The sequence below is a fragment of the Heterocephalus glaber genome, unplaced genomic scaffold (genome assembly GCF_053883595.1).
Source record: "Heterocephalus glaber isolate CG9 unplaced genomic scaffold, H.glaber_assembly_v1.0 deba00001504, whole genome shotgun sequence".
Classification (NCBI taxonomy): domain Eukaryota; kingdom Metazoa; phylum Chordata; class Mammalia; order Rodentia; family Bathyergidae; genus Heterocephalus; species Heterocephalus glaber.
Window position 1 is genome coordinate 53,971,659 of NW_028258324.1, and position 20,102 is coordinate 53,991,760.

The window sequence follows — 20,102 nt, forward strand, 5'->3', positions numbered from 1 at the left end:
TAGGTGACTCATTACTATCTTTGAATAAAAGTTTACTAAGATTTTTTTTTTCAAAGCAGTGTTGAAAAAGAAGATAATTTGGATTTATGGTCTGTCTCTTGGAATTTGGTCTGATCCTGCCATACACTCTTAATAAATTTGCTGGGAAAGTATCTGTTCTGTGCCAATAAAAAGTAAGGAGTTTCATATGTAATAACAGCCCACAAGGATGGATGTGCAAAGCTGAAACTCTTTAAAAATGAACTTAACTCTTTAGGTATCATTTCTGCTTTTAATAGAAAACAATGTTGTCAGGCTGACAACATTCACTTCTAGTTTAAAGCTAACCTAAAATCTAAATTTGGTCTAAAATTCAGTTTAATCAGTTTCCTTCCCCTTCCTTCTGCTTTCTGGAAGGTAGTGGAAAAGGGAATCTGGTTTTGCTGTTCCTTCTCATTTCTCTTGTTCCCACAGAGGGTCTTTCTTAGTCCATTCCATCTCAGGTTTCCCTTCCTTGAAAAGGTTATGTAATCTGTATCCTCTGTGGCAGAAGCATGAGTGATCACATGTCTTCCCAGCACTTCTCTGATTTTCTGCAGCAAGGCAAGATGTAGTCTCCGGAATTCTTGGCTGTTCACACCCTAAAGCACGGGAGCCATACCCTTGGGTACTGTACATGGGCTCTGCCACCTGTCTCCCTCTTCCAGCCCTTTAAGCCCACAAGTTGGCCTCAAGTTGGACTTGGCTCTTAGCTGGCAGCTGTGCAGTGTCTGAACCACATGGTAAAAAGCCAGGAAATAGGCTCTTCCCTGAAATATGCCCCTCCTTGTCTATAATTTGTTTCCATCCAGAGCTGGGCAGGGCAGTTTGCTGACCACTCTCTAGGCCCTCACAGTCTGAAAACCATTCAAACTCTTCTCTCTTACCTGAACTGTAGGAAATTGTTCTTGGGACAGTCAGTTTCCTCTGAAATGTTTCCTACTCTATAAATCCTTTGTTCTGGGTTTTACAGAATTTTGCTTTTGTAATTTAAAGCCAAATTTTCAGGATTTCCAAAGTTTTTCTTTTTCTCAGCAGCTTGCCTCTGCTAATGTCACGAATCAATTTTGGAAATGCAGAGCCAAACATGTGCTCTATTTACCCCACCCCCAGCCCACTTAGCCCCATAGAGGACTCTAGGGAGCAAAAAGGACTGTGGAGACGAGAGAATACAAATGGTGCCATTGTCTTGGCAGGAGAAGGGAGGGAAATGGAGTGAGAGTGGGAGGCAGTTAGGTAGGAGGGGTGGATGCTATTCCTAGGCTTTTGGAGCTTGAAATATCTGTAATTCTGACATCAATTTTGTCTTTCCTCAGAACCTCCCTTTGTACTAGCTCTTACCAATGTCTTTCACTGTGTGATACATTTTAAAATATGCTATTTTGTATGAAGAGGTTGAAGAAGGGTCATCATTCCCTACATTTCAGCATGCTCATTCTTTCCTTCCATCCTCAGTGAGTATAAGATGTAGCTGTCTTGCTCATCATTGTGTCTCTTCCAAGCTCAGCAGAATGAGCCATGTGGTAGGTACTTGGGAAATATTTATTGCATGAATGATTGAGGATAGTGGAAATGATAGCTCAGATTGGCAACGGGAAGAAAATTGGGTCCAAAACAATTGAGGAAGTGATGCTATTATGTTTTTTGAAGGAAGGGTGTTTCTGGGTTAGGAAAAGGTGAGGGGAAAGAGGAAAATAGTTTCCACTCATAGAGGCTCATATTTTGAAACCAGAATGGCACAGAGAGTAGTGAATTATGTTTACTTGGTGCTGGGCCATTTCTAGGGTCATGTATCCAAAACTTTGCCTCTGCCTTCTCCTGTTAGCCCTGCTGCAGTAGGACCGGAAGTCCTGGTTACTCAGTGAGTCACTGGACAGAAGCCTTCTGAGAGAGCCTGTGTCAGCACCAGCAGTGTTTATCATTGTCTAATTGGAGGCTGGATGAAGAGTTGGGGGGAGCCTTCCCGGCTTCCTCAGAGGAGTCTTCCTCAGGGGTCACATGTGCCTGCCGGTCAGGTCACTGAACTCACTTCAGGAGGGAGATGAGGTGGAGGAAACAATTCCAAGTAAGGAGTTTGTTTTCCCAAAATAGCTCCTTCACTAATTTTTCCATTTATTTTTTACTCTTTTAAAATCAATAACAATCAATGAGCCAAAATAGCTTCCTGGTCAGTTTCAACTCAGTTGTATAGTAGAGTACTTTCTACAGAAGAGGTGTAAGGAATTCAGAGGAAGTTATTTTAAGTTCTGTACTACTTCGCCCTACATTGTCTTATATGTCTTGGCTTTTGAAAGCAGTGTGGCAGTGAATCATTGGTTGTAACATTCTAACAATCCCGTGTCAGGTTAGTAGGCCTTTCGAAACACACCTGTCTAATGAATTGTTCATTGAGGAAATAACAGCATAAACCTCTGGTCATTGCTAGATTAGGCAAAAATGGAAATCTGGCTGTGTTTTTAAGTGTTCTACCTTCTTGAGATATATAAATATATTGTTCTTTATTATGTTTTGATCACACAAGCAAGATACTTTGTACTCATGCTGCCATTTTAACTTATTTGCAGCAAAAATACCTAGGTTAATCTTTCTTTTTTTTATTCATGTTTATAGGAAAATGTGTTAATCCCTAAGCTCATTGGAGTTTAGAACACAGATTGAACCTTTTCATCTCGATGAGTGGCAATATTTTGGCAAAAACTATCATTTTTAAATAACCAGAAATTTGATAAAATACATTTAAAGTATATTTCCTCACTAATAAAAAAAGAGATGTGAATTTAGTGATGTTATTATAACATGGGGTTAAATTGATGGAAACATATACTCAAACCTTTTTAACAAATATACATTGAACACTATTTATGAACAAGGTTTAACTTTGTAGGGAATTAAATAACCAATGAACCAGGTCCATTTCCTGCCACTGATGCATGTATAAGATAGAGGGAAGGTCTATAAACATAACTCTAATGGGAAGCAAGGAAGAAAGTGGAAATACCCTAAGCAATGTGGGAAATCCATGCATGAATTCTAACTAGAGAGGTAGGAAGAATCTGAGAGGAGTTGGTGGTCTTTGAGTTTTTTCTAGAAGGGGGATATGTAAAGGGAAATCCTTCCAGGTAGAAGAGTAGTATGTGAAGTATGTATGACTTGGAGAGTGCTTGTACTTCACTTAACAGATGGGGGAAAGGACATTCTGTGGCTTGGCTTAAGGACTTCACTGTAGGTAAATCCATTCTAGCCACCAGGTACTCTTGGACAATTACCCCATTCTTGCCCCAGGATATTTCTACTTGCCTGAAATGCTTTTCCTCCAGATATCTGCATGGCTTTCCCCAACATCTCCCTCATTTCTTAATAATACCTGTGGTCACATTATTTTAAAATTATCTGTCTCTTCTCTCTCTCTTCATTGCTTTGTCCCTCCCATACTTATTACCATCTACTATACTATATACTACTTTTAGTTCGTCTGTTGACCCTCCATAGAATGCATGCTTCAGAAAGACAAGGAATTTTAATGTTTTACATCCCTAAATCCTATAATAATATATGATGCACAGTATACATTCAACATGTATTAGTGGAATTACTGAATGAGAGAATAAAAATGAAGAAATGAAGTGGTTCTAAGAACTTTAATTAGTTTGGCACACAAAACAGTTATAAACTGAATATACATTTCTTTTCCTGGTGGCAGGTAGTTTATGAATGATGTGAATCAGCACATAATCCTAAGAATGCAGCTATTAGCTGTGTAATCTTGAGCAAATCAGTTGATCTTTGTGCCTCATCTGCAGAATTAGAAGAGGAGTGTCCCTACCACATATGATTATTATAAACATTAAGTGAGTTAATATATTTACACGTGTCTGGCATATGACAATTGCTATACGAGGATTTACTATAATAATTTGATTTCCTTTTCTAGACTTGCGTTTGGTTTTGCCCATCCAAAACATCTGCAAAAACTCAGGCTCCTCTTCAAATTTGCACTGTTCAGATTCAGGAATCTCCTTCTGCAATAATTATTATCCTGCCTCTTTTGTCAGATCCTTCCCTATTTCTTGTTTTCAAGCCTCCCTATCTCTTACAGGTTACCTTTCTCACGTTGACTTCCTTCTATCCTTTGTACCCACACTTTTGGGCATGGAGTACGTGCTCAGCCAGCATGTCTGTTAATCATTATGGTAATTGGCTTTGGCATTTCCCCTGGTGTTCCTACCCCATGGCATAATTTATTCTTCCTGTTTTTCAGTGCACCACACAGAATTGTATTGTCTGAATTTCATCATTCTGCATTAACCAGTCATTGCCGTATCTTTTTTTTAATCTGTGACCATGAAATTCATTTTTTATCTATCACACAAATAACAGAGAGAGACCAAAGTTTTCGGCTTCAATGCTTTGAACTGTCATTCTGCATACAAACACTGAGATGAGAAACATGTCTCTTTCTATCTTCTTCAATCAATTGCTTTGGCCTCCTTCACTTCCAATTTTCTTAGTTTAGATCTAAGAACCCCCATGAAACCCTGATTGTTTCTTTTACATGTTGGAGCAAATTGTTTTCACGAAGGTTAGTTTCTAGAGTATCACTGTGTACAATGACTATAAAACATTAGTTCAAGTTTTGACTCTTGTGTTTTGGGTTTTTATGGTCTAGCAGAACAGGGCCCCAGAGGTCCAGCTTCCTGGGCAGGTCGTGTTGATGTAGGAGCTGGATAAAACTCTCTCTATGACCTGTACATCCTTGGAACCCACTGGGGAGCTCAAAGCTACTGCACACTGTTCTCTGCTTAGGGATGAGCTGTCACCAGGTAAGAAATAGTCACTGTTTATGGTTGTATTGACTCATGCTGGGCATTTAGAAAAAAATGGAGAAACACGTTAAGTGAATCAGTATTATTTTTACATAGAAGACCCTACGTTTCTGCTGTAATACTTTGCTGGATTCAGCAATGGAAAGCAGAAAAATGAAAAATGAACTATCTTTTTCCTTACAGACTCTACATTCACTCCATAGCTGACAGTAAGTTAAAAATACTTGGCTGGTGAGAAAGATGAGAAATGGATGATTCAGTCCCTCCAAATAAAGAATGTGCTGCTGCAACTGAATCCTGGTCAGACCCAGCATCGCCAGACCTTGTTTTCAGGTTCCCTCCTACTGGGCAAAAATCAAAGTAGTGAGAAGCAGAGACTGTCTGTAACTAGGCAGAAAAACCTCTGTGAAGGTGACATGAACGTCAAAATGACAACTTTGAAGAAATGAAACTCAGCATTTACTTTTAATTAGAAACACCAGAGAGCATGTAACACGAGCACTTTTGTTAGAAGCCTGGCCTGTTTACCTCACACCTTTCTCTTTGAGGTTGCCTTGCCTAAAATATTATCCCACAACCTGTTTACGACCCTGGCCTGCTCACTCCCTGAAGTCCACTTCTTTTTCGCTCTCAGCCAATGAAGATGCTAACTGTGCTTATGAATCCTGCCTGGTGATCCTTGACACTTTGTTCCAAACTGTTCTCCTTGGTATTTAGACAGGAATTTTGACTTTTACCCCAGTATTGACACTCCAGGCTCCACTCTTACTTTAAACTATTAGCTTCTATCTCCTCTTAATACTCACCTCTACTTTTTGCTATAAGCACATTCTTTTTTATTTTTTAAGATAAGTTTTTATTTTAGTAGTTATAGAAAAATACAGAAAGAAAGCAAAGCCAATAAAAGGAGTTCTCACAAATTTACCGTTCAGTTTCCCCAATTATTAGCATCTTGGGTTGATAAGGGATATTTGTCGCAGTATGTGAATCAATACTATTATTTATTTTGAGGAAATGCTCTTTATTTAAATTATAAATAGCTAATTGATTATAACATGATGCTCTCACTGATTTTTATTGAACCCTTATATCTGTGGCCAACTTATGGTTGCAGTCCAACTATGGTTTGGCATATGGAGTTGTGTACTGACCTACTAAACCTTTCCCAACTATCATTCAACTTAATACATGATCTACTCTTTAACTATCTCTCATCATCGTATAGATTATATCCATTAAAGTGAAATTTCTGTCAGCGACAGCACTAAATCAAGTCCTGATTTGTTGCACTTATTTCTGTTATGCAAATATTCCACCATGATGCATCACTTTTAACTATAGTCCATATTTTATTCTGATTTCCTTTGCTTTGGCCTTTTTTTCCTCTTTTAAAATTCCATCTAAGATCTCACATTATGTTCAGTCGTCATGTCTCCTTAAACGCTTGCCTTTGATAGTTTCTTAGAATTTCCTAGTTTTTATATATATTAAATTTCAAACAGTAAAGATCAAGTATTTCATAAAATGTTCTTCAACTAGGATGTATCTGATGTTTTCCATGACTAAGCTCAGGGTGTGGAGTTGGTGGGAGGCCACAGAGATAGAGCACCATACTCATCACCTCTTACGGAGGTTTCTTGCTCTTGTCATGCCTTCCTACTGTCATGTCTGCCTTCGTAGCCTGACTGAGGTAGTGTTTGGCAGGGTTCTTCACCGAAAAGGTGCTCTTTCCCTCCTTTGTCACATGGTATTCCTTGAAAAGAAGTTATTATACACAGCCCATACTTAACGAATGGGGGATTATGCGCCACCTTTTTGAAGGCAAAATGTCTACATAAATTATTTGGATTTTTTTCTGCAAAGGACATTTGTCTATTCTCTATTTATTTATTTATGCAATCATTTAAAAATCAGTATGAATTATGGTTACTTATTTTATACTTTGGGTTATATTTAATCTGATGCTACTTTATTTGGTTACTCATTTGGGAACCAACTTCATTTCTGAGGAGTCACATACTCCTTCCCTTAATTATTCCTCATTATTCTAAGCTGAAGAGTATGGTCTGGAGAGGTTAAACCATATCAACTCAGTTCTAGACAGCTATTTCCAAAGATTTCTTCTATATCCTTCTCTTATTTCTTACTCCACAGGGAAGAAAATAATCTGTACTTCATGACCTGCTGATAGAAATGGTGCCAGTTTTAGGTAGCTGCCAGATGAGCTACATACTTGCCCCTGTTCACTATCCACTTGGCTTATTTGTTAGTTTTCATCCTGTCTTTTGGGTAGGGTCTTGAGCATTGGGAATGGATGAATATAAAAAGATGATCAATTCAAGGTACTAAGTATTCTCAGTTGAAAAAATATTGAATGGAAACACAAAGTTATCAAGCTATAATAAAATTGTCTTTCATGGTGAATTAGTCCAGTTTGAACTTTCTAACTATAAAAAATAGAACATCTCGTTGTCCAAAACATAATGAAAATCTATTCCCAGAAGGCTTTTTAGAGTCAAATGGAATTACATTTTAAGTCCAAAGATCCATTGCTCATTGTAGACTTTTCTTTATTGTATTTTTAAAGTTCATTCTGAGCCATAAATGCCTGTGTGACCCCATATGATTGAAGTTTTGAATTTTTCCTTTCTTAACACATTCAATCAGTTATCTCCTTTTGCCTGAGGAAAGAAGGACTGGTTATTATTTGGCAAGAATGTTCCATTTTTTACAATGGCCTTCACATACTAGTCTTTGTCAAGTTACAAGCCACTTGTGCCATTAGAAATCGAGTGCAGAAATCTGTAATTACTCTCAGACAAATACCTTTTAAAATGCTATTCTTAGCTGGGAGTGGTGGTGTGTGCCCATAATCCTGGGATTCTGGATGGCTGAGGCAGGAGGATCGAGAGTTCAAGCCCGAGCTGAACAACTTAGCAAATTAGTGAGAGCCTCTCTCTAAATAAAAAGAGGCTGGGGAAGTAGCTCAGTGCAAAGGACCTGGGCTCATTCCTCCTAGTACCCTTGCCCCCCGCCCCCCAATTGCTGTTCCTCTGGTTGACTTGAATCTAGTGCTCCTTCAGGAAGATTTCTGCTTTGTTTAGTAGCTGTCACTGGAACACTTTCTACTGAAGAGTAGAGTTAGATGATGAGTAAACTCTTCTTGCAGATTAATCTGCTGTTTCATTCTGCCTGTCTTGTGTGTGTTCCCTCCATGTGTCTGCAAAGCCAGACAACTTTCCTCTGTCTCTGTGTGGGTGTCCTGCTCTAGCCTAGCCTTTCTCTTGCTCAGTATGCTTTATGGCATGTTTACTGTTCTTGGGCAGGTAGTGATCATTTGCTTTTCTATTCCATTGGTAATTTCTCAAAGGATTTCAAAGTGAAGGGTTTCTGGTTGGTATTTTCTATAGGGACCACATATGTAGATGTTACGGAAGTGATATGTGATTACCCACTTGTGAGTCCAGCAATGTGTGGTAAAATACACGCATATGTAGCTGATTAGGAGATGCCAGAGATAGTAGTAGGAAAGTGAGAATAGTGCTTGCAAAGGGTCCCATAGGCCTGTGGTTGATCTGGAAATGCAGGAAGTTATCAGTGCCTAATGGGGCGGGGGGAAGCCTTATGTTAGAGATACATAGGTGTCAGATGAGTCAGGGAAGCATTAAGAAAGACTTTGGGTTTGGAGTCTGAACTCATGAGCTCTAGTCAAGGTTGTGTTTCCAATAGGTCATCATTCGAGCTCTCTAGCCCTCTGACACCTCATTGCTACTAAGTCTGTTGGGCTAAGACATTCTTTAATCTAAGGTCCTATGGTATTTGTGATTGTTGTGTTAGGTCAACTCGAATTGAGTAAGAACTGCCTAGTAGGTGAATAAGCTCTGTGTCTGTCTGTGGATGACTGACACGTGACCAGGAAACTGAGGGGAGAACCATCCTGGATGTAGGTGGCACCAACTAATAGGGTTGTAGCTTGGACAGAATAAAAAGAGAACACAGAAAGAAGTGTTTCACTTTTTTGGAGGAGCTATGGTCTTTGGCATTGCCCTTGGTCATTGGTCTCCAGTGGAGACTCTTGGGCCTTCTAGCCTATACTACTCGGCTTCCTGACACAGACAGACACCAGTGACTACAGTGACCTTCCGGGTCTTTGACCTTTGCTTGCTCCTGGGTCCTCCACCTCACCAGTGCACAGAAGGTCTTTGTGGATTCCTCTGCCTCTGATTCCATAGACAGCCATTTGGACTCTTTCCTTTCTGTAAGCTTACCTAATAAGTCCCTTATATCATTATATATATTATAATATATATAATATTGATTCTGCTCTTCTTGTGTACCCTAACACAATAATATTAAATAGGTTTGGAAAATTTTTCGCAAAGTTGCTTTATTTGCTAAGTTTATATAGAGTTGAATTTTGTGGATTAAAAATATAGATAGGTTTTAGTTCTCTTTGTTTCACTAAAGATAACAGCAAACTGAAAGAATAAAATGGACCTAAATGCATCGCGCCCACACAGATTTATTGAGTGCCAGGTACTAAGAACCCAGGAGCAATTAAGACATGGTCTGTGCCCCCACAAATACTACGGCTTTTAGACATAAAATATGTCAGTATCCCCACTCTGTCCATACTCCTTTCCTGTTCTGAAGGAAACTCATGCCAAGTCCAGATCTCTGATTGGCTTTTTCCAAAAGCTCTATATCTCAGGGGTGTGGCAGAGACCCTGGGGGTGGCCCTGGGGGTCAAAGTGGATTCAAATGACTTCCTAAAAGTGTGAGTTCCTGTAGTGTTAGCATTGCCAGATCTGTGGACAATAAATTATTATCTAGTCTATTTATTATTGAAGTTTCAAGCTCTAAGCTTATCAAGTACATTTTTACCGATGAGGAAATGGGTTTCCTCCAGACAACTTGCTCATAAGCACAATGTCTGTGCACCAAGTGGAGAATGGCCCTCCTTCCTGCAGGCTGACAGGCCCCAGAGGACCTGATGCCCTGGGTACAGGTGATAGTGAGCTCTAGGAGCCTCTGGTCCTTTGGTGCATGCCCAGTGCAACCATGAGGTCGCCTTACCAAAGAATATGTGAAAGCTTCCCTCAGAACTTTGTTCCCCAGGAGAGAAGGGCTCTGGGACCTGCCCTCCCAATGGAACCTGGCTGCTAAGGCAGAGTCTATTTTCTTTATGTTTAAAATATGGCACCATGTGTGTGAGCTGCTACAGGGTTTGGGTGACAAGGCCTCTTATTTTTGTCACATTCTTCTGATTTTTTCCCTCTCTAGTGTCCTGAGAAGTCCTTCTGAGTGGCAACGTGTCCCCTTTAATAAATCAAATCAGCCATGTAAGATCACACCACTTGAAATAAGACTGTGGAATGTGTAGGAGCCAAGTTGCTGCTGGCACTGCCAAAGCTAAGTGAGCTGGATTCTCCACTATCTCTACTCTGATTTAATTGGCCTAATGAGTTTGGGCTGATGTGACCAAGTGATCAATCAGGTTAGAGTTATGAGATGTTGAAAAATGGGATTACAGAAGAGAAAAGGCATTTGGCAAATTGACTACAGGACAAGGAGCTCAGAAGTCTTGATTTAACAATTGAGTAGTTTCTTTTTATTTTTTTCTCCCATCCCTTGAATGCTGATAAGTCATAACAAAACCTACTTGATGTGCTTGCTTGCTCGTGTTTCATTGGAATTCACTTGCAGTTCCTCCTGTTTTGATTCAAAAATGCTTTTCTTTCTTTCAAACACAATAAGCTAGAAGTTCTGCCTCATATGAAATATTCAAAAACCAATGAAAGCCTGCTATCTAGAAAAACAAAATGACCCTATGAAATTCTTGCTATCCTTAGACATTGGTAATAGATCCTGTGGGGGGAAAAAAAGTACAAAAGGAAGCATGAGTTTTAACATTGATGTATAACACTACTTTCTTTTCAACATTGGCCACTTTGTTCCTATTTAAATAGTGAGCTGGGTGATTGGCTGAGGAGAAATTTTGGTATGTGGATTCTTCTGACCTCTTTTTGAATGGCCATTTGAAGCAGGAAGTCATGAGGTCATCTCAGGCCAGTAACTGAAACTGCTGGAGAGAGGCATTCTTCTGGCTCTGGGGAAGTTAGATATTGAGAGGACTTACTAGGGTTGGCTGGTTTTCCAATTGACTTGCTGTGTCTGAGGTAAATAGGGACACCTGTGGCATTAGTCATTTGCTCATTTACAAAATTCTAGGAGGTTTTTTTTTTTTTTTAAAGAATTTGAACTTCGATGAAACCTGTTGAATTTGCTTCTCAGCTCTGGAAAATAATTACATATATTTTCAAGTAAACTTGGCTTTGTTTCCTCTTCTCCTTTGTAAGGTTGGTAGAAAATTTAAGATCACCCACTTTTGCCCTTGAACTTGTTTTGCTCAGGAGAGGGAACTGAGGAGGAACCTTCTAGAGCACCCAAGGATAGGATTCTGGTCCTGCCACTAAGAAACTTGTAGAAATGCTGGTGAGTCTGAAGTCAGGCCCTTTACATTCGCCTTGGCCAAGGATGTTCGATCACTTCTGGAATGCAGGACTCAGGATTCAGAACTTGGCCTCTGCTACCTCGATAGCAGAACCTTGAGGTCCCCTGGGATGGGAAACTTCTGAAACTCTGAGTTTTCTTCTTGAACAAACAGCTATCTCCTTCTTGAAAGCTTCTGCCAGCTCTCTTCCTTGGGTTGGGTCAAGCCTCCGACAGGCAGGTCACAAAGTCTTGCCCTTCTTTGACATGGAGCCAGAAAGTATATCTCTCATACTTTCACAGTAAACCTACATAAATACTACGGCTAAGATCAGGTCCATATTCTCTGTCGTATTTAATGTCTTCTTGATGTTTTCTTACTCTTCAACTGTTAAGTAAGCTATGCACCTTTTAAATAAGTTCAGGATCATGTAGCTTCACAGACTTTGGTGTGTGTGATAAATTTTTTTCATTGTTGTTTGTTATTTTCTTTCTTTCGGAAAACATAGTTATCTCTCTCATTGCCTTCTTTATGCTCAAGTGCAAAGTTCTTCTGAAGGGCAGGCTCTGTGGTTCTCATGGAATGTAAGTAGCTTTGGTGGTCTCACTTCTAAGAAACCTATAAGATGGACTGAATCAAGTACTTTCTCCTGTTCTGTATTACATCACCAGCAGTACTTTGATCATATATTTGTCTACTTTTTTCTTCTGCTGAGGCTCAAACTCAGGGCCTAGCACGTGTTAGGCAGCTGTGTGACCCCTGAGCTACAGCCCTAGCCCTTGAGCATACTTTTAATATAAATTTTTTATAGTACTTCTATATCTAGAGAGAATTCCTCATATCATTCACATCACAGGGAAGGGTGAAGGCCAACAAAGTATTGAACCAAGATCCTTTTCTGATGGTGAAAATTTCAATATGAAACACAATAAAAGAATTTCTTCACTTTGTGGGATCTTTTGTCTATATTTGGTATTTCTTTAGATTCATTGCTTTAGATTTTCTTGATTCATTCACTTTTTTAAAACAATTTTTTTCTTGAAAGCTTCCTATGTGTCAAATACCATCTAGGCCCTGGAAATAGTGCACCGATAAGTCAGACAATGCTCCATCCTTTTAGGTTATGTTTCAGTGGACTTTCTCCCTGAGAACTTTGGTAGTACAAAGAGATTTCCAGGGACTGCTACCTTTTGAGAAGTTCCTTTGCCCTGAGAGTTACCACTAGAAAGCAGGACAGGTCTTTGAGAAAAGTGTCATCCATATTTACATTTTCATACCTTTCCTCATCAGGATGTACAGCTCAAAAGTTGTTTGTCTCAGCCCACATTTCCTTTGTGCAGCAAATATGGCATTTCTGCCATGTGTAGTTAAATTTGAAAAAAATCTCTGAGTTGGGAAGAGCATGTGAATGTCTAGTCTCATCTCTGTGGTTATATCTTCCCTAAAAAACTCAAAAAGTTTGTGATCTACAGGAGACAATTGATAATTCCTGATCTGGAGACCTACCATTGCTCTCTTTCTAAGTCATTTCTGAGGCATCATCACATTGCTGCAATTTAGTTGTGTCCCTTACTGGATTCTTGTGGGAAGAGCTCATGTTGTCCTTACCCTGGGAAAATCTCAAAACCTGGCTCGTGCTTACCTTTGTATAAGTGAATACGTGAATAAATGAATATGGAGATACATTCAGGGAATGCAGAACAATGCTGAAGCTATTCTCTTCTGCAGTTCAAATGATGTTTTATTCTTAATTATATATCACTTTTGGACTGAGGAAGATACCTGGATATAATATTGGTAGATGAATAAATGTTGAAGTATTTCCTTTAATCAAGGCAGTGAATCACAAATTAGTGAATTGGTACTCAAGATGTCTATGGAAAGGGAGGTAAGACATATGGAAACAATTATAATGAAGGATCAGAAATCGTGAAAGCCAAGAAAGTACTTCAAAAACCTTGAGGATAGAAAATTTGGTTAAGATTATTCATATATTTACTTTTGAGAATTTTTAAGATCTCACAGTAGTTGCCACTAATTTATTTACAGGAATAGGTGAAGGTGAAATTCAGGAATTTGGAGGTGTTTGCCAATAGATACACCTTGGTTTCATGAGTATGAAACAGTCAGTCAGATGTGGGGAGCATGCAGTGTCTGGTGGGAATCAAATGCAGAGGCAAAGCAGGGCCCTGTTTTTCTCTCTACCACACATCCCTGAGGACCTAGCCTCACCTGAGTGCTCAGTTGGGTTGTTACAATTGAGAGGACCCCCCAAAAATGCAAACCATTACTTTCTTCTGTTCTTTCTTCTCCTACATTCTCCTTAACCTTAAAAGATTCTATTTTCCTTTCCGTACCTAAGATACTTCCATTTTAAGTTGTTTTGCATACACTGTCATTCTGTTTTCGGTTGCTTAGCTCTGGTTATTTGACCTACTTTCTGTGTAATGTCCCTCATTATTCTGAAGCTTGTCAGGGTGATACGATTTCTCTGGGTTGTACATATTCTCATTTTTAACACATGTGAGATAATTGCCTTGAGTTCTATACTCTAGAAATAGTCCCTAGCTAGAGTTGCACCAAGTCAGAAAAATCTGGCTTCAAGATATTTTATTAAAATATAAACACCCTGGGGGTCATTATCTGCATGTGAGATTCTAGGGTTCAGATTATGGAAAGCATTGCATATGCCTTCAAAAGGAGATGACTGTTGTGGTGGCACACACCTGTAATCCCAGTGCTGAGGAGGCTGAGGCAGGAGGATCACCATGAGTTTGAGGCTAGCCTGAGCTATATAGTGAGTTCAAGGCCAGCCTGAACTGCATAGGGAGACCTTGCCTCAAAAAAAGGGGTGGGGGTAAAGGAATTTTGGAACCAGTGTCACTTTATGCCAGGGTAATCAATGCCAAGATTTGGAATATTAGCAGAATATGGCTGTCTTCTTACCACTGCATTTTAATTTGGTCAAGCTATGCAAATGGATTCTCTTTGCATTCATAATTTTTTTTTTAGCTGAAAAGCTATAGGAATGGGGACATCTCATTGCTTTCCCAGAATCTATGATAAACATTCAAACACAGCCCATCTGTCTCTGGGGTTCATCTGAGAGAGATGGAGACCTGCAGGAAGGGCTGTGGCCCAAGTTCAGTGAAAGCTATGACTCGGCACGTTTTCCTGAACAGCCTTGTGCATCAAAGTCTGCTCCTGTTTTTCAGGGTCAGTGTTCAAAGTGACATCTGGGAGATATGCCTGACTTCTGCCTGGCTCTCAGCAAATCTGGGATCTTTTGCTCACAAGCCCATAGCAAATGTTGGCAAAGTTTTTTTTTATCAAACATGGGCCAAATTTTAGTTTCATTATAAAATGTAAAGTCAGAGCTGGCTTTGAGTTTTGCACTAACATTTCACACAAAACTGATTTGCAATTCTTCCAGATGGGTTCAATGTCTATGGCACACTGCCTGCTACTCTGAAATGCATGTGTTGTAGAGGATGGTGGTGGTGGGAGGCATAAAGTATTCCCTATGTGAACAAAGATGAAGGCCTTAGGATTTATGGCAAGAAAGAGTTAGATTTTAAAACATTTCCCCAGTATCAGCAGCTTAATCTAAATAGTTTCTGTGGGGGAAATGGCAGAGAACGAATATTATATTGAATGATTAGTGGTAGGCTTTGTGCTCGAAATGTATTATCTCACTCAGTCTTTATAATACTTCATGAGTTGGGTATCGCCTCCTCTTTTCTAAACCAGTGAAATTGCTCATTTACATCTGGACTCTAGGAATCATGTTTTTATTATGAATCAGATGTCTGTGTATGTGTATTTATCAACCACAGGACACCTTGTTGGCAAGGGCTCAGAACACCCTCCAGTTAGGGGCAGACCCAACTTGACTATGTTCCCATTCGGGGACAGGGCTGCAATGGACAGCTGTGCAGGTCACTGCCTGCATGAAGCTCCCTGGCCAGGGGACAAATGAGTAATGTAATCCAACCCCCACTTTACTCACCAGGCTGACACACTGGTGCAAGACTTCGTATCTGCCAGGAGGAGGGGACACCTGTTTCCAATTTATGCTTCTATGTTAGCAGTGGCTCTGAGGGTGCAGAGTCCTTACGACAAATGAGCAGCCCAAGAAAGAAACTCTAAAGTGCTAGATAATTTTCATTTCCTTCTAGTAACTGGGGGTAATTTCATCTCCTTATCTTGCCCCTTCTCGACCATGGATCTTGGAACTGTTCCTTGGAACTCTTTTCTTCCTGAATGCTGATCTCACTGTGGGGCCAGACTGGGGAGGTGGCGGATCTGGAAAGCACCTGCCTTTCCCTCTCCTTTCTCCAAGATCTGCTGGGCGTGGAGAGCTGACCCAGATGCAGTATGCCGGCCCCTGTTGAGGTGTCCACTCCTCTGTGTAAACCACTTACACGAATATTCAAGTTATTCTCTGCATGTACCCTTTTCCCTACAACTGCATGGATGGCTAGGAAAATACCTATTTCTAAAAATAGCTTAAAGGAAAATTTGGTTGAAGTGTTATCTTTTAATTCCTTACCAAATACGTTTAGCCACATAGAGAAATGAGTTTAAAAATATAAAGAGGAAAGGACTGTTATAAATAAATTAGCACATGTTTATTGAGCATTGATTCTTCATAATGTGTTACATGCAGGAATAGAATATAAATAGTTAAGGCAGAGTAGTGGATTTATAACTTGGCTTGAAATACCATCAGTGTGTATTACTTTACTGTATCTGAGTGTTGGAGTGTTGGAGGGGTGTGTTCTCACTGGCCTGAATTCTTTGTCCTCTGTCACCCTGCAAAATGGGCTGACCTCAGGCTTTCATTTTTCAGTGAGACTTTGCTCTCTGTAATACCTTCCTCTGGGGCTCTGTGTGTCTGAAATGAGATCATGAATGTGTAAGGCTTATATTTGTGTGACACTTTTGTTAGGCAGGGAGGGATTTTGTTAGGTAGGGGGAAACATTAAGAGTGTTGATGGTTTCTTTAAAACACATAACTTTTCTTTTTAAAATAATATTCTGTGTGAAAAATGTGGAGATAAGTTATACACTAAAAGTAAAAAACCCACAAAAATTTATAAGTCCCCAGAGATAATCATGGTTAATATTTTGATGTATTATCCCAGTCTTCTATAAATTTATATTCATTTATCATATTGGAGATACTAATCTATATTCATTTTTAAATGTACCTTATTCAATTTTACATCCTTTTAACAATTCAGAGGAAGCATATATTCAGCTATCTTCCTGAATGATGAGCAAAATCAACTTTAGATATAGTCCAGACAAATAATTTTTCCAGAGATTTTGCCCAGTAGCACTTTATACCATGATTTTCGTTGGATTCACTCACAAAATCAAAAACTCTATGCAGTAATTTATATATTAGCACAAAATATAGCATTTTTTCCTTATAATTTTTAAGATTTTTAACCTAGATACACATGTTCACACTTTCAAATTGTACCTTCTATCAGGAGTTGGGTTGCTCAAACAATCTCAAATAAGATATTCAAATAAGAAGTTCCTAAGTGCAATGTTAATATACACAGGCGTTAAAAACCATGGCTGCTTTTCAGTCCTCATGCTCCCTCCCTCATGGTTGATTTGCTCATAATGGTGGGGGGAGAGGCAAGTAAAACTTGAAATACACAGACAGTTGTCAAGTATCCAGGCAGAATGAAGTAGTAAAAAAACAAATTACCTGGAAATTTTAACTTTTTTGCAAATTGAAGTCCCCCCAACATTTTTTTGTATGAATGCTTTTCTTAATTCAAGAAATACAGGAAATTTCAAATTTTATGTACTTAGGAAAAAGAAATTCCTTTAATTTTTCATGTACTCTGGTACATATACATTGCATCCTTTGGATCGTCGAATTTGCACCATTTGCCTCCTCTAGCTTGCATAGTCATACCAGTCAGCATGGTTATGATTACACAAAGTGTCTTAGGCAACAGGATACTTGCTTTCTTAATCATAATTAAAAATGGCAAAAGTGTTCCTTTTGGACAAATAATTTTTCTCTTTAAACCATTTCTATCTTGAACAGACACCATATCAATTACAGGTATGATAAGATTTTATCTTATCACACCTTCAAGGTTCTGTGTCCTTTTCTCCTTGTCCTGTCCTCCCTTCCCCCACTCTCTTTCTCTGTATGTCAGGTTTTAAGAAAACAAACAAATCTCACAGACATTTAGAGGGTGACAAAAAGCTAAGATGGAAGTGAATCCTTTTGCCTTATTAATGGTGAGTTGCATAACAAATGCCAGGGGATTGGCAGGTTTTCCTGCATCTGGTAAATATTACAGTACATGTACTTTCTGTATTGTGGAAGTGCCTGGGTACTACACAGCCAATCACAAAGAACTCGGTTTCCATGGAAACAGTATCACAGATTCATTTCATTCACAATGAAATCCTCATAGCAAGACAGATCTGTAAAAATAACCCACGTAAAATCAAAGCAAAATATTTCTGGGTGTTTGCTCTATGCCTTTTGGTGTGTCTTGTTTTCCATTTTGAAAATAATCTAAAAATATCTAGGTATTGAGGAGAGCTTCCATAAAATCTGGAGCTTTGTCCCCTGCCTCACTCTTGTTTGCCTTTTGGGTGTGCATAACTGTGTGGTTAAAATGCTTGACTCTCTCCCTTGTTTACTTCTGAGCACATTTTAAACCTAATTTTAAAATGAAAAAACAGAATAGTCCCAAGTCTGATGAGCATAGATTTACTTTAGAGGACATCACTATACCAATAATAAACAAAGAGACAAAGATGATTTTTGTTTCTCCTCTCTAAAAGACTTTAATAATTCTCTGAACTAGGTACTATTGTTACATATATTTTACAATTAAAACTGCCTGGCACAATTGCCACTTTCCATAAACATAGATGATTTAGAATCTATAAGAATTTGAGTGACAGACAAAAGATTTTTGCACACTTTGCAAATGCAAGTGTTTGTATGTAGAGTATGCTGTTTGGATAAAAACTTTGTATTAACTGTATTAACTGAATGAAGAAGTGTGTCCACCATACTTTTACAAATGGCTACAATAAATGTTCGCAAGCTTTCTGGAAGCATTGCTTTTCAACTTTTAATGTGGTGATTTAGTAGCATGCATAGCATGCATATATAATTATTTAAATAAATCCTTTAAATAAAAGAATGATCTAAGTACTTTACAACAACAAAAGTGAATTAGAAATGATAGAGTAGCCTTTTGCCAGTTTCTTCCTGGATTATTCCCAGTTCTTAAATTTGGCTGACTGATACACACTTATCTTGGTTAATTTTTTTTTTTTGTACCAGAGATCCAACTTGGGACCTTGCACTTGCAAGGCAGGTGGCGGAACCACTGAGCTAAATCCCCAGCCCATTTTTCTTGGTTAATATTGAGGAATAAAGTACTTTCAATGGTTAGAATCTTAACAGTACATTTTATATATCAAAGCTTTCTAAAAACCATTGTGAATGGACAATTATCCAGGATGCATTACTCATCTTTCTGTCTTAATAAATACAGTGTACAGATGTGACCTAACCTTTTCTTTACAACTGGGCATCATCAGTCTGATTATTATTAGTAAATCTGGGTCACAGAATGATATCCTCAGGTGTCATCGCTCATGAAGGACTGTGCCTGTGTGCTTGATTTCTCTTGTAATTCCCCCTCTGCCATATTTGATCACTTGACTGGTTTCCTTGGGTCTGCTTCATACATACAGTTCACTGTGGATCTAATGTCCTGTCCTCCCATCGGCACAGGCTGTTCCGTTGGTTTCTTGGGGCACCAGATAAGTAAGCAAGTTAATTTAGCTCTCTTTAGGTGAACCCCTGAAAATGTCAATATCTCTGGCCCATAGGCTCCAGGGTGACCTCATTTATCTTCCTCTATAAAGTGTAAGAACTTAAGTACATTTCTCATCAATGCTAAACTCTTGTTTATTATTTTTGTGGTTCAGTTCAAGAAGGAAATATATTTAGTTGAGTTTCTAGAGAGCTGTATGGTGAATATGTGAGACTATTATAGTTTACAACAAAGACTATACCCTACTCTGTTATTTTGAAGAAGAAAACATTTTAAGAGACAGATTCCTTTCAGACTGTTTCTTGGAATAGTGACTTTACATGTGAATATATGTGTATATACATGTATTTACATATAAATATGTAATTATTTGACTTTACCTATACTCTGTACTCTGAAAAGATTTAAGTCTGCAGTAGTGACAAAAGGGAGAGAAAATGGGTGAAACTCAGGGACCTGACCAGTCGTTGTCAATACTTACCCAGAATTAACGTGGCAGCTGGGAGTTTTGCAGGGCTTTCTCGAAAGGCTTTGAGACTCTCGTGCATGGAGCTGTGGCAGGATGTCCCTCCTCCACCCTCCAGTGACTGCTGGCTTCTGGGCTTCTGTCACAGTTAAAACCTTGGAGAAAAAGTTCAATTTTTCCCTTTGGACTGTTCAGCAGAGGTTTTTAAAATTTTTTTCTCCAAAGAAATATGTAAGGGACACCACAGACCGCTGTTGTGTGCTTTCAACTATGAATTTATAAGAAGAGTTTTGAAATAACCAGAAAGAAAGCAGTCAAAACGGTCTAAAGGGAAGTGACTCAGGCATCCTTTTGAAAAGATCTCAATTAACACAACCGTTATCTTTCTGACTGGCTCAGGGCTGAGGTATCTTTGCCAGGAGAGGACTTTCAGTGTTAATTTAACCAGGACAGTGGCTGTT

General features: G+C 38.9%; 1 long non-coding RNA gene across 2 annotated transcripts in view; it reads left to right on the forward strand.

The window, feature by feature from the left end:
• Positions 1-333: 333 nt before the first annotated feature.
• LOC101709045 (uncharacterized) overlaps positions 334-20,102 on the forward strand; it is a 38,786-nt gene continuing 19,017 nt past the window's right edge. The window contains exon 1 of one of the 2 annotated variants that reach the window (XR_015440962.1): positions 334-4,838. This is a non-coding gene — a long non-coding RNA (uncharacterized LOC101709045). The remainder of the gene's footprint in view (positions 4,839-20,102) is intronic. The other variant, XR_204725.3, reaches the window with a different exon arrangement.